We start from the raw sequence: 14845 nt of genomic DNA, 5'->3' as shown, positions 1-14845 counted from the left end.
TACTAGCCCTCGTCTTTTTACCTACTTGATCCTCTGCTGCCTTCACTACTTCATCCCTCAAAGCTACCCATTCTTCTTCTACTGTATTTCTTTCCCCCATTCCTGTCAATTGTTCCCTTATGCTCTCCCTGAAACTCTGTACAACCTCTGGTTCTTTCAGTTTATCCAGGTCCCATCTCCTTAAATTCCCACCTTTTTGGAGTTTCTTCAGTTTTAATCTACAGGTCATAACCAATAGACTGTGGTCAGAGTCCACCCCATCTGCCCCTGGAAATGTCTTACAATTTAAAACCTGGTTCCTAAATCTCTGTCTTGCCATTATATAATCTATCTGATACCTTTTAGTATCTCCAGGGTTCTTCCATGTATACCACCTTCTTTCATGGTTCTTAAACCAAGTGTTAGCTATGATTATGTTGTGCTCTGTGCAAAATTCTACCAGGCGGCTTCCTCTTTCATTTCTTACCCCCAATCCATATTCACGTACTACGTTTCCTTCTCTCCCTTTTCCTACACTCCAATTCCAGTCATGACTATTAATTTTTCGTCTCCCTTCACTATCTGAATAATTTCTTTTATTTCATCATACATTTCGCAATTTCTTCGTCATCTGCAGAGCTAGTTGGCATATACACTTGTACTACTGTAGTAGGTGTGGGCTTCGTATCTATCTTGGCCACAATATTGCGTTCACGGTGCTGTTTCTAGTAGCTTACCCGCATTCCTATTTTCCTATTCATTATTAAACCTACTCCTGCATTACTCCTATTTGAGTTTGTGTTTATAAACCTGTAGTCACCTGACCAGAAGTCTTGTTCCTCCTGCCACCGAACTTCACTAATTCCCACTATATCCAACTTTAACCTATCCATTTCCCTTTTTAAATTTTCTAACCTACCTGCACGATTAAGGGATCTCACATTCCACGCTCCGATCCGTAGAACGCCAGTTTTCTTTCTTCTGATAACGACATCCTCTTGAGTAGTCCCCGCCCGGAGATCCGAATGGGGGACTATTTTACCTCCGGAATATTTTACCCAAGAGGACGCCATCATCATTTAATCATACAGCTGCATGCCCTCGGGAAAAATTACGGCTGTAGTTTCCCCTTGCTTTCAGCCGTTCGCAGTACCAGCACAGCAAGGCCGTTTTGGTTATTGTTACAAGGCCAGATCAGTCAATCATCCAGACTGTTGCCCTTGCAACTACTGAAAAGGCTGCTGCCCCTCTTCAGGAACCACCCGTTTGTCTGGCCTCTCAACAGATACCCCTCCGTTGTGGTTGCACCTACGGTACGGCTATCTGTATCGCTGAGGCAAGCAAGCCTCCCCACCAACGGCAAGGTCCATGGTCGTGGGGGGGGGGGGGATGTTCTTAGGTGAAATATTTTTTTAACAAACCATTTTTAAATTATCTGATGTATTAGTAGTTAGATAGTTATATGAAATACATGTTATGACGCTCATTAGCATCAAGAAAGAGCAACATTGATACCAAACTATTACTCTCACAAATGTTACACAAATGAAAAATACCTTACAGTGAAAATTACTCAACCTTTAATGAAAAATCTAAAGTTCTATGATATGGAAGTCTCGATCAACAAACGTTCCAACTACACGCGACTGCAGTGCCTCTAGATAAAAATATTACCTTCATTTCTCTTCAAATGCTTTTCTAATATCAGTCATCTACATCAACATGATTACTCTGCAATTCACATTTAAGTGCTTGGCAGAGGGTTCATCGAACCACAATCATACTATCTCCCTACCATTCCACTCCCGAACAGTGCGCGGGAAAAACGAACACCTAAACCTTTATGTTCGAGCTCTGATTTCTCTTATTTTATTTTGATGATCATTCCTACCTATGTAGGTGGGGCTCAACAAAATATTTTCGCATTCGGAAGAGAAAGTTGGTGACTGAAATTTCGTAAATAGATCTCGTCGCGACGAAAAACGTCTTTGCTTTAATGACTTCCATCCCAACTCGCGTATCATATCTGCCACACTCTCTACCCTATTACGTGATAATACAAAACGAGCTGCCCTTTTTTGCAATCTTTCGATGTCCTCCGTCCATCCCACCTGGTAAGGATCCCACACCGCGCAGCAATATTCTAACAGAGGACGAACGAGTGTAGTGTAAGCTGTCTCTTTAGTGGACTTCTTGCATCTTCTAAGTGTCCTGCCAATGAAACGCAACCTTTGGCTCGCCTTCCCCACAACATTATCTATGTGGTCTTTCTAATTGAAGTTGTTCGTAATTTTAACACCCAGGTACTTAGTTGAATTGACAGCCTTGAGAATTGTACTATTTATCGAGTAATCGAATTCCAAAGGATTTCTTTTGGAACTCATGTGGATCACTTCACACTTTTCGTTATTTAGCGTCAACTGCCACCTGCCACACCATGCAGCAATCTTTTCTAAATCGCTTTTCAACTGATACCGGTCTTCGGACGACCTTACTAGACGGTAAATTACAGCATCATCTGCCAACAACCTAAGGGAACTGCTCAGATTGTCATCCAGGTCATTTATATAGATCAGGAACAGCAGAGGTCCCAGGACGCTTCCCTGGGGAACACCTAATATCACTTCCATTTTACTCGATGATTTGCCGTCTATTATTACGAACTGCGGCCTTGCTGACAGGAAATCACGAATCCAGTCGCACAACTGAGACTTTACCCCATAGGCCTGCAGCTTTATTAGACGTCGCTTGTGAGGAACTTTGTCAAAAGCTTTCCGGAAATATAGAAATACGGAATCAACTTGAGATCCCCTGTCGATAGCGGCCATTACTACGTGCGAATAAAGAGCTAGCTGCGTTGCACAAGAACGATGTTTTCTGAAACCATGCTGATTACGTATCAATAGGTCGTTCCCTTCGAGGTGATTCATAATGTTTGAATACAGTATATGCTCCAAAACCCCACTGCAAACCGACGTCAATGATATAGGTCTGTAGTTCGATGGATTACTCCTACTACCCTTCTTAAACACTGGTGCGACCTGCGCAATTTTCCAATCTGTAGGTACAGATCTATCGGTGAGCGAACGGTCGTATATGATTGCTAAGTAGGGAGCTATTGTATCAGCGTAATCTGAAAAGAACCTAATCGGTATATAATACGGACCTGAAGACTTGCCCGTATCAAGCGATTTGAATTGCTTCGCAACCCCTAAGGTATCTACTTCTAAGAAACTCATGCTAGCAGCTGTTCGTGTTTCAAATTCTGTAATATTCCATTCGTCTTCTCTGGTGAAGGAATTTCGGAAAACTGCGTTCAATAACTCCGCTGTAGCGGCACAGTCGTCTGTAACAGTACCATCGGCACTGCACAGCGAAGGTATTGACTGCGTCTTGCCACTTGTGTGCTTTACATCCGACCAGAATTTCTTCGGATTTTGTACCAAATTTCGAGACAATGTTTCGTTGTGGAAACTATTAAAGGCATCTCGCATTGAAGTCCGTGCCAAATTTCGCGCATCTGTAAATTTTAGCCAATCTTCGGGATTTCGCGTTCTTCTGAACTTCGCATGCTTTTTCCGTTGCCTCTGCAACAGCGTTCGGACCTGTTTTGTGTACCATGGGGGATCAGCTCCATTTCTTACCAATTTATGAGGTATGACTCTCTCAATTTCTGTTGCTACTATATCTTTGAATTTGAGCCAAATCTCGTCTACATTTGCATAGTCAGTTCGGAAGGAATGGAGATTGTCTCTTAGGAAGGCTTCTAGTGACACTTTATCCGCTTTTTAAAATAAAATTACTTTGCGTTTGTTTCTGGTGGATTTGGAAGAAACGGTATTGAGCCTAGCTACAACGACCTTGTGATCACTAATCCCTGTATCAGTCATGATGCTCTCTATTAGCTCTGGATTGTTTGTGGCTGAGAGGTCAAGTGTGTTTTCAAACCATTTACAATTCGCATGGGTTCGTGGACTAACTGCTCGAAATAATTTTCGGAGAAAGCATTTAGGACAATCTCGGAAGATGTTTTCTGCCTACCGCCGGTTTTGAACAAGTATTTTTGCCAAAATATCGAGGGAAGGTTGAAGTCCCCACCAACTATAACCGTATGAGTGGGGTATATATTTGTCACGAGACTCAAATTTTCTCTGAACTGTTCAGCAACTATATCATCGGAGTCTGGGGGGCGGTAGAAGGAGCCGATTATTAACTTAATTCGGCTGTTAAGTATAACCTCCACCCATACCAATTCGCACGGAGTATCCACTTCAACTTCACTACAAGATAAACCACTACTGACAGACAAAAACGCTTTACCACCAATTCTGCCTAATCTATCTTTCCTGAACACTGTCTGAGACTTCGTAAAAATTTCTGCAGAACTTATTTCAGGCTTTAGCCAGCTTTCTGTACCTGTAACGATTTCAACCTCTGTGCTTTCTATTAGCGCTTGATGCTCAGGGACTTTCCCAGCACAACTACAATAATTTACCACTACAATTCCGACTGTTCCTTGATCCAAGCACGTCCTGTATTTGCTATGCACCCTTTGAGATTGCAGCCCACCCCGTACTTTCCCGAGGCCTTATGACCTAAAAAACCGCCCAGTCCACGCCACACAGCCTGCGCTACCCGTGTAGCCGCCAGCTGAGTGTAGTGAACTCCTGACCTATTCAGCGGAACCCGAAACCCCACCACCCTATGGCGCAAGTCAAGGAATCTGCAGCCAACACGGTCGCAAAACCGTCTGAGCCGCTGATTCAGACCCTCCACTCGGCTCTGCATCAAAGGTCCGCAGTGGGTTCTGTCAACGATGCTGCAGATGGTGAGCTCTGCCTTCATCTCGTAAGCAAGACGGCAACCTTCACCAAATCAGATAGCCGCTGGATTGCAGAGAGAATTTCCTCAGATCCAAAGCGATACACGTCATTAGTGCCGACATGTGCCACCACCTACAGCTGGCTGCACCCTGTGCTCTTCATGGCATCCGGAAGGCCCCTTTCCACATCAGGAATGACTGCACCCGGAATGCTCACTGGATTTCTTCCCCCCACCCCCCCTTAGCCGCCATATCCCTAAGGGGCCTCATTACGCGCCTAACATTGGAGCTCTCAACTACCAATAAGCCCACCCTCTGCGACTGCCCAGACCTTGAAGGCTGAGAATCATCCTCTGAAACAGGGCAGGCAGCTGCATATGGCTCAGCCAGAGACAGTACCTGAAACCTGATTGTCAGACGCACCGGGGAGGCTTTCTGATCAGCCTCCGGTGACGTCTTTCGCTGCCTGCCACGCCTTGGAACGACCTCCCAATCAACCACAGGCGAGGGCTCAGCCCCACTGCGGGCAGCAACCGGGGCAACCACAGCGGCAGACCGATCTGGGGACAAGCGGGACTAGGTTGACATCCCCGTGATACCCAAGCCCGACTCCCCACAGTGGTGCCCATTGGCAACAGCCTCAAGCTGCGCGACCGAAGTCAGCGCCGCATGCAGCTGTGAGCGAAGGGATGCCAACTCAGCCCTCATCCGAACACAGCTATCACAGTCCCTGTCCATTCTAATCGATGTTGAACAACAGTTACTGAAACACGAGTCCGTGTCTAGATAAAGCAAGGGAAACACGCAAAGAATGTATGAACTAACCTGTACAAATGCCTAACGCCTGCGCTACAATCTGCCTGAATTTACGATTACAGTAACTAAAACTCGAAATTACACCTCCTATACGAAACTCACACGCAATTCAAGTAAGAATCTACGAAGTAAACACAGAAAAGAAGCTATATACGTATCTTTCTGCGCTGTCGATATGCACCAACTGGGAGCTCAGTCTAAGGCGTGGGCTGGTCCCGGCGGAGGTTCGAGTCCTCTCTCGGGCATGGGTGTGTGTGTTTGTCCTTAGGATAATTTAGGTTAAGTAGTGTGTAAGCTTAGGGACTGATGACCTTAAAAGTTTAGTCCCGTAAGACTTCACACACATTTGAGCAATATCATTGCATCCCATTTCATTATGAATCATTTATAATATCTTCCTTTCCTGTTTCACAATATTGAAACACAAACCACTTTACTTAAACACTAATGTACTTAACTTTACGTCCACATTGCCACGAGTTCTCTGTTCGGCGTCTGTCTCAATACCCCACTAACCATAGAACTCCAGCGCTACTTGTTGCCAAGCAGCGACGATACAAGCACACCTTCCAGCGATACACCTGCTCTGACCAAAGACTTAGCGCGAATAATTCAAAATTGTCGCTCAGTGTTTGAGACATACAATGTATGGACAAATTTCAGAAATGCAAATAACAAACTCTATTGGGAGTTTGTTACTTGCATACATCTGTTTCACATTGAAGTGATGTCATGGAACAGAGATATGCACACGTACAGATGGTGATAGTGTCGTGCACACAAAGTACAGTGCTTTGACGGAGTTCTCTTTTGTACTCAGGTGATTCATGTCAAAAACGGCTGCAACGGGAATTAACAGACTTTGAACACGGAATGGTAGTTGGAACTAGAGGCGCGGGACATTCAAACTGTTAGGGAGTTCAATATACCGAGATCCGTAGTGTCAAGAGTATGCCGAGAATACCAAATTTCAGACATTACCTCTCACCACAGCAACGCAGTGACCAAAGGCCTTCACTTAGCGACCGAGAGCAACGGCGTTTACATAGTGTTGTCATTGCTAACATACAAGCAACATTGTGTGAAATAACTGCAGAAATCAATGTGGGACATACGACGAACGTGTATGTTAAGAAAGTGCGACGAAATTTGGTTTTAATGGGCTATGGCAGCAGGCGACCGACGCGAGTGCCTTTGCTAACAACACGACATCGCCTCTCCTGGGCTCGTGATCGTATCGGTTGGACCCTACGCGACTGGAAAACCGTGGCCTGGGCGGAGGATTCCGATTTCAATTGGTAAGCAGACAACCTTGTAGGTAGAGCAACCACAGCTATGAGTAGTGATCTTGGATGTTTAATAAACCGCTTCGACTCTATTTAGCCCTTTATTATTAGATCACGACCGGTTTCGTGGTAACATCATCAGGCGATCATCTAAAAAATTAGAGCTAAAAAGCTCGAAACTTTGTAACCGACATTTGTTGCCCGTCATAACAAAACATAGCTAAAAGGTCGTATAACATACAATAAAGTAGCCGAATTTCAATGTGGTGGATTGGTCCGCTTCTCTGGTGTATTGCAATCGCAAACAGGGGACCCGGCCGCATGTTGTATCATACTCACACACAGCACGCGACCGCGTTCCCTGTTCACCTTAGTAGCGGGGGCTTTTTTTTTTCAAAGGTTTATAACTGATCTTCTATAGGTGTCGTGCGACTGTCAGAAACATGTAGCTCAGAGGTTCACAATATTTTTGGAAGCAGGAAAAAACCTTTAAAATAGGGGACTGTGTGCTAAGAGCCTAATTAACGTAGTCGTACCTTCTTTCTTTATCTTCGCTTTCATCTATCAGACCTAAGCAGATGGTCGAGGGCGCAATCTAGCAGCACAGTAAGGGCAAGGCAATACGATTTTCTGACGCCAGATGTCAGGTGGTAAAAACCGACAGACGGCAGACTTCTCGTTTAGAAAAGACAAAGAAATAAAGAAGAAGAAGAAGGAAAAGAACTATAGAACTAGCAATATCAGCTATTAATTTGTTGTCAGTGTCTGTATAGAAGCATTTACGAAAAATAGTTTATGAGATTGAGATATTGAGAAGAGCTGCATTTTTAGTTTCTTGAAAATTATTTTTTATAAAATTGACTGAGTAAACGATTCGTGTCATTCAACACTGCAAATAACACTGATAGATAATTAGAAAGACAATTCTTATTGTAATGGATACTGGAGTGGTAACCGAAAATGAGGAATTTGGTTACATTTACCCTGTTTGCACTTAAAAACTGTTCTTAAGGGGGTTAGAAATTCATTTATTTTTGGAAATTAATCAACGCAATTGCTAGTCGTCAGATGTTCACTGACTCGACTAGACGAGACGACTATACAATTATGTACTTGTGTATGTACATGTCCGAAAGAACAGACACATTGATGACCTGCAGCCGTCTAGAACGAAACTAGAATTATATATTAATACCTTCAGCTGCTGACAGGCGTTGATATATATCAAAGGGGACAGGTGAAAACGTGTGCCACGACCGCGACTCGAATCTGGGATCTCCTATTTACATGGCAGACGCTCTATCCATCTGAGCTACCGAGGGAACAGATGGTAGTGCGACTGCAGGGACTATCTCGCGCACGCCTCCTGCGAGACCCACATTCTCAGCTTGTATGTCCACACACTACATTCGTAGTGTCCCTACCCAACACAGTAATTACTCGTGGAAGACATTCTTACCAAGTCCCGTAAGAGTTCGGGTAATATTTGCGCATCCGCACAGAAGAGGAAGGTCATGGCCGGTATTGCCAGAACTACATACTTAATGGATATGGTGTCCGTTCTTTCGGACATGTCCGAAAGAACAGACACCATTGATGACTTGCAGCCATCTGGAACTCTTACGGCACTTGGTAAGAATTTCTTCCACGAGTAATGAGTGTGTTGGGTGGGGACACTACGAATATAGTGTGTGGACATATAAGGTGAGAATGTGGGTCTCGCGGGGGGCGTGCGCGAGATAGTCCCTGCAGTCGCACTATCCTCTGTGCCCTCGGTGGCTCAGATGGATAGAGCGTATGCCATGTAAGCAGGAGATCCCGGGTTCGAGTTTTATTGGTAACTAAACGAACTGAATTGGCGGAACTTCACATGTAGACAAGAGGTAAGTCGATGCCTTTTTTTTCTCTCTCTGTTTTACAGTTATAGTTCACTGATGTCCGCCGAAAACGGAGTGAGAAGTGTTGTCGTATGGTTCGAACATTAGATAGTCTGTTTTACAATTGAGCACTGCATAGTTATTTTGAGGGATTCTTAAATATCGTCAGATGTCCGTAACTGCCTGCTGCACAGCCTCGTCCGACAGAAAGCTTCGACCCTTCAAGGCCTTTTTGAAGAGACCGAAGGAGCGATAATCGCACAGGGAGGGATCAGTACTATAAGGCGAGTGCTCCAGTGTCTCCCACGAGAGTTGGCGTAAATTCTGCGTATTCCGAGATCGACCGTCGTCTTGTGTCGAATCGTGACCAGCACGGAGCTTGGTGCCCCATTCCACATCGGTGGTTTTCGGCAGATATGCTGCCCGAGACACATTCTTCATTCTCCAATGGATTTCCATCGGTATTTGTCTTTCGGCAGCCAAGAAAAAAATATCACCACGTTGGTCCTGTTTGGACGCATTTCATAATAACGTCGCTATAGTTCACGTTTCCGCATTTACCACATGCACGCCGGAGAGACACGGATGTCACACTAATTTCTTGCCTGCCTGTCGGTGCTTATATACGCGCATTGGAGCCGTGCTACGTTGCATATACGCTACAGCTAAGCGCTCAAACGGAAACTTTTTGATAGCCTCTTATAGTTGCCACACCAGTGAATATCAACAGAGATATTTTTATTAATGTGTTCATTACTCTTAAACGCACGACGTATGGACCACAGTATATAAATTCGTTACATTAACTTTTAGGTTAGGGGTTCTAAATAACGTTACGAATGGTAATCTCGTGCTCATTGGACGAACAGAATTTAGTGTCAATTAGATTTTCCGGGAACTCGATAAAGCGACATTGGACAGAGAAAAATTCACTTGTACACTGCTTGTAGTAATACGGTCTGTAGCCGTGGTACGTTTTAAAACCACGCTGAGCCGATGGGTGCGTATGCACGACAGTTCAACGTCATTTTACCTCTTGGTCCCGTAGCGCAGACGCTTCCACTGTTGTCAAACATGTGTTATGTCTAAGACTGAGTGATAGACAAACACTATTCCAAGAACCGAGAATCGCAAGAGAAGTGGAGGCCGTGGTGATTAAAGACCGGCGCACCACATTGTATGCAACAACGGATAAAGCGATAACCAGGGGTAGGTAAGTTTTCATTATCTTGCACGGCATTTTGTACATGACAACGGCCACCCTCAGCGATTGCTCGCACACGAGCGTATTTTAGCGACGGGTCACGTATATTTCTTACGGTTTATTGATCACCTGCAGTTCCTCCCTGTGGTGTCACCGCCAGACACCACACTTGCTAGGTGGTAGCTTTAAATCGGCCGCGGTCCATTAGTACATGTCGGACCCGCGTGTCGCCACTGTCAGTGATCGCAGACCGAGCGCCACCACACGGCAGGTCTCGAGAGACTTACTAGCACTCGCCCAGTTGTACGGACGACTTAGCTAGCGATGCAACACTGACGATGCCTCGTTTATTTGCAGAGAAGATAGTTAGAATAGCCTTCAGCTAAGTCAATGGCTACGACCTAGCAAGGCGCCATAGCAATTGATAGTTATCGTATGAAGCATGTCTCATCAAGAACGATGTATACAAATGATGGACTAAAGTTAAGTATTCCAGCAGCTACGTACTTTTCTTTATAGCATTCATTACGTATCCTGTTTCAGACCTCACGCCATCCTGCATGAGCTTATAGCGTGCATTTCGGCCTTCCCTAGCTATATAACACTTCCTTCTGACCGTTTATCCGCAGTTCTCGGAACCGCTGATGCTGCGTCACAGCAGGTACACAGACGTGCGGATTTCTGCGTTTTGCCTCATTCAGGACGTCTGTGAGTTTTCGGCGAGGCGATGGCTGAGGCGCTAGTTCGGCAGAACGGCGCGCTCACGTCGGCTACCCTTCAATCTTTCGCACGCGATTTTGAAGAAACTATTCAGCAAAACATTGACTTTTAGATTATCTGCAGCTTTATATGTCAGACTCACGGTGAAGTAACCCACCATTTCGTTAATGGTCATAATTATTGTGATACCTTGCACTTAAGTAACACACTGCGCTAAATTCGAATGCGTTGCAATGAAAAATAGGGCTGCTATGAATTTCCGCTTGGTTCGTATGAGACCATATATTGCTGCACATGAAATTTATATAACATATTAAATTTTTCTTTAAGCTTGGGAGGAGGTGAATATCTACACTCCTGGAAATGGAAAAAAGACCCACCATACTTGCTCCGGACACTGCGAGAGGGCTATACAAGCAATGATCACACGCACGGCACAGCGGACACACCAGGAACCGCGGTGTTGGCCGTCGAATGGCGCTAGCTGCGCAGCATTTGTGCACCGCCGCCGTCAGTGTCAGCCAGTTTGCCGTGGCATACGGAGCTCCATCGCAGTCATTAACACTGGTAGCATGCCCCGACAGCGTGGACGTGAACCGTATGTGCAGTTGACGGACTTTGAGCGAGGGCGTATAGTGGGCATGCGGGAGGCCGGGTGGACGTACCGCCGAATTGCTCAACACGTGGGGCGTGAGGTCTCCACAGTACATCGATGTTGTCGCCAGTGGTCGGCGGAAGGTGCACGTGCCCGTCGACCTGGGACCGGACCGCAGCGACGCACGGATGCACGCCAAGACCGTAGGATCCTACGCAGTGCCGTAGGGGACCGCACCGCCACTTCCCAGCAAATTAGGGACACTGTTGCTCCTGGGGTATCGGCGAGGACCATTCGCAACCGTCTCCATGAAGCTGGGCTACGGTCCCGCACACCGTTAGGCCGTCTTCCGCTCACGCCCCAACATCGTGCAGCCCGCCTCCAGTGGTGTCGCGACAGGCGTGAATGGAGGGACGAATGGAGACGTGTCGTCTTCAGCGATGAGAGTCGCTTCTGCCTTGGTGCCAATGATGGTCGTATGCGTGTTTGGCGCCGTGCAGGTGAGCGCCACAATCAGGACTGCATACGACCGAGGCACACAGGGCCAACACCCGGCATCATGGTGTGGGGAGCGATCTCCTACACTGACCGTACACCACTGGTGATCGTCGAGGGGACACTGAATAGTGCACGGTACATCCAAACCGTCATCGAACCCATCGTTCTACCATTCCTAGACCGGCAAGGGAACTTGCTGTTCCAACAGGACAATGCACGTCCGCATGTATCCCGTGCCACCCAACGTGCTCTAGAAGGTGTAAGTCAACTACCCTGGCCAGCAAGATCTCCGGATCTGTCCCCCATTGAGCATGTTTGGGACTGGATGAAGCGTCGTCTCACGCGGTCTGCACGTCCAGCACGAACGCTGGTCCAACTGAGGCGCCAGGTGGAAATGGCATGGCAAGCCGTTCCACAGGACTACATCCAGCATCTCTACGATCGTCTCCATGGGAGAATAGCAGCCTGCATGGCTGCGAAAGGTGGATATACACTGTACTAGTGCCGACATTGTGCATGCTCTGTTGCCTGTGTCTATGTGCCTGTGGTTCTGTCAGTGTGATCATGTGATGTATCTGACCCCAGGAATGTGTCAATAAAGTTTCCCCTTCCTGGGACAATGAATTCACGGTGTTCTTATTTCAATTTCCAGGAGTGTATTTCCAGTCTCGAGAAAAGGGATTGTGTATAATGTGTTCACTTCCACTAGCATATGCGCGAGAATGAAACGTTCACCATCTCGCTCATACTTATAAACGGTTCAAGATACCGAAACGAGATTTTTAGGAAATGATAGCACGCAAAGAGGAGAATATGTTGCTATACGGTAAACATGTGAAACTTCCTTAACTACTGCAATATATGACTAACTGTAGACTTTTGTAATAGAATGATGTAACTTTTAAGTCACCCATAGCTGGTAAAATGCAGCAAGACACATGAAGAAATCATTACACGTTTATTTTTATACCGAGAATTTGTTTTGCATCAGCTTTTGACCCGATTTTTCCTCGTTTAATAAACCATTGTTTCAGGATTTTGTTGGAACGGCAACTGCATTAGGATGTTAGCGAGGTAACGTTTGTCTTGCCAAAGGAAACGAACTGTAACGTGTCAAAAAGAGAAATATAAGTGATATATGAAATTCGCCATTGGTGAATGAGTAGTTTTCAGGTGACAGCAAGTTTTAGTTGCTACAAGTATAGTGAAGGGAGCAGACCAATCACCACATCGACAACTATACGCAATTGTACCTTGAAATACCTTGTTTGTTCAAAGTGACAACTGAACTTTCCACGAAAAAGAATCTAAAAAGCTGGACCTACAAAGAGGTAGTTCAAACATTTTAGGCAGTATTACAAATGTGGACCAAAGTGTTATAAAAACTAAGCCACAACATTTGAAATAAAGTTTCAGAAAAAAAATTCTTCATTTGTGTGACAATATTGTTAATAGCTGCTTTATAATAACTGAAGCTATTTTAAATCCGTCTTTGACACTACGTACAAGAAACAACAGTGTCAAACTAGAGATAACTCAAAACCGTACGAGCAGACGGCGTTTCCTGAAGCGCACCGAACCGAGGAAACAGCGGAATTGCTGCAGCAATGTCAGGCCCATTCAGATGCCATCTTTAGCCGCCTGATGACCATGGACGATTTCTGGTTGCTCCACTATGACCCCGAGACAGAGTAACTGAGAAAGATATGGGAACATGTGGATACACCGCCGCTGAAACAGACAAAGACAGCCGTCATCGGGCAAGGTGATGCTAAGTGATTTTTCGGACTGCCATGGTGTGCATCTAGCAGATTATCCTCGTAAAAGCGAAACTGTCACGGGATCATATTACTGAAATCTCCAACCAGGTTGAAAAAGGTTGTCAAGGAGAAGCGTCGAGGGAAGCTGTCTGAGGGAGTGTTTATGCTCTACATCTGGACGCGAGCTCATCTGCACAGGACGCGGTCGCACCTACTGTTTCTTTAAGCCTATCAGATTTTTCCTTGATCCTCGTAATCCACTGACGTTTCACCCAGTGGCTTCTCTTTCCTCGTAAGAAGAAATCAATGCGTGACAGGCATTTTCAAACTGGCAAAGGTGCGATTTTTGATGTCGAACGTTTCCCGAACAGCCAAATTCAGATCTATACAGCCGAGGCCCGCTGAGAAACATGTGTAACATTGAAGGATAAACATTTTGAAGAGGATAACGACACCATCAAACTACCCTCAGCTGGCGGCTACACGGGTAGCGCAGGCTGTGTGGCTTGGACTGGGAGGTTTTTTAGGTTAGAAGACCTCGGGAAAGTACGGGGTGGGCTGCAATCTCAAAGGGTGCATGGCAAATACAGGAAGAGCTTGGATCAAGGAACAGTCGGAATTGTAGTTGTAAATGTTGTAGTTGTGCTGGGAAAGTCCCTGAGCTACAAGCGCTAATAGAAAGAACAGAAGCTGAAATCGTTATAGGTACAGAAAGCTGGCTAAAGCCTGAAATAAGTTCTGCAGAAATTTTTACGAAGTCTCAGACGATGTTCAGAAAAGATACATTAGGCAGAATTGGTGGTGGAGTGTTTGTGTCCGTCAGTAGTGGTTTATCTTGTAGTGAAGTCGAAGTACGTAGATACTCCGTGCGAATTGGTATGGGTGGAGGTTATACTTAACAGCCGAACTAAGTTAATAATTGGCTCCTTCTACCGCCCCCCAGACTCCGATGATATAGTTGCTGAACAGTTCAGAGAAAATTTGAGTCTCGTCACAAATAAATACCCCACTCATACGGTTTTAGTTGGTGGGTACTTCAACCTTCCCTCGATACGTTAGCAAAAATACTTGTTCAAAACCGGTGGTAGGCAGAAAACATCTTCCGAGAGTGTCCTAAATGCTTTCTCCGAAAATTATTTCGAGCAGTTAGTCTACGAACCCACGCGAATTGTAAATGGTTGCGAAAACACATTCGACCTCTCAGCCACAAACAATACAGAGCTAATAGAGAGAATCATGACTGATACAGGGATTAGTGATCACAAGGTCGTTGTAGCTAGGCTCAATA

This window comes from Schistocerca serialis, chromosome 9, assembly GCF_023864345.2.
Source record: "Schistocerca serialis cubense isolate TAMUIC-IGC-003099 chromosome 9, iqSchSeri2.2, whole genome shotgun sequence".
In the NCBI taxonomy this organism is placed as follows: domain Eukaryota; kingdom Metazoa; phylum Arthropoda; class Insecta; order Orthoptera; family Acrididae; genus Schistocerca; species Schistocerca serialis.
Note: the sequence above shows the minus strand (reverse complement) of the source record.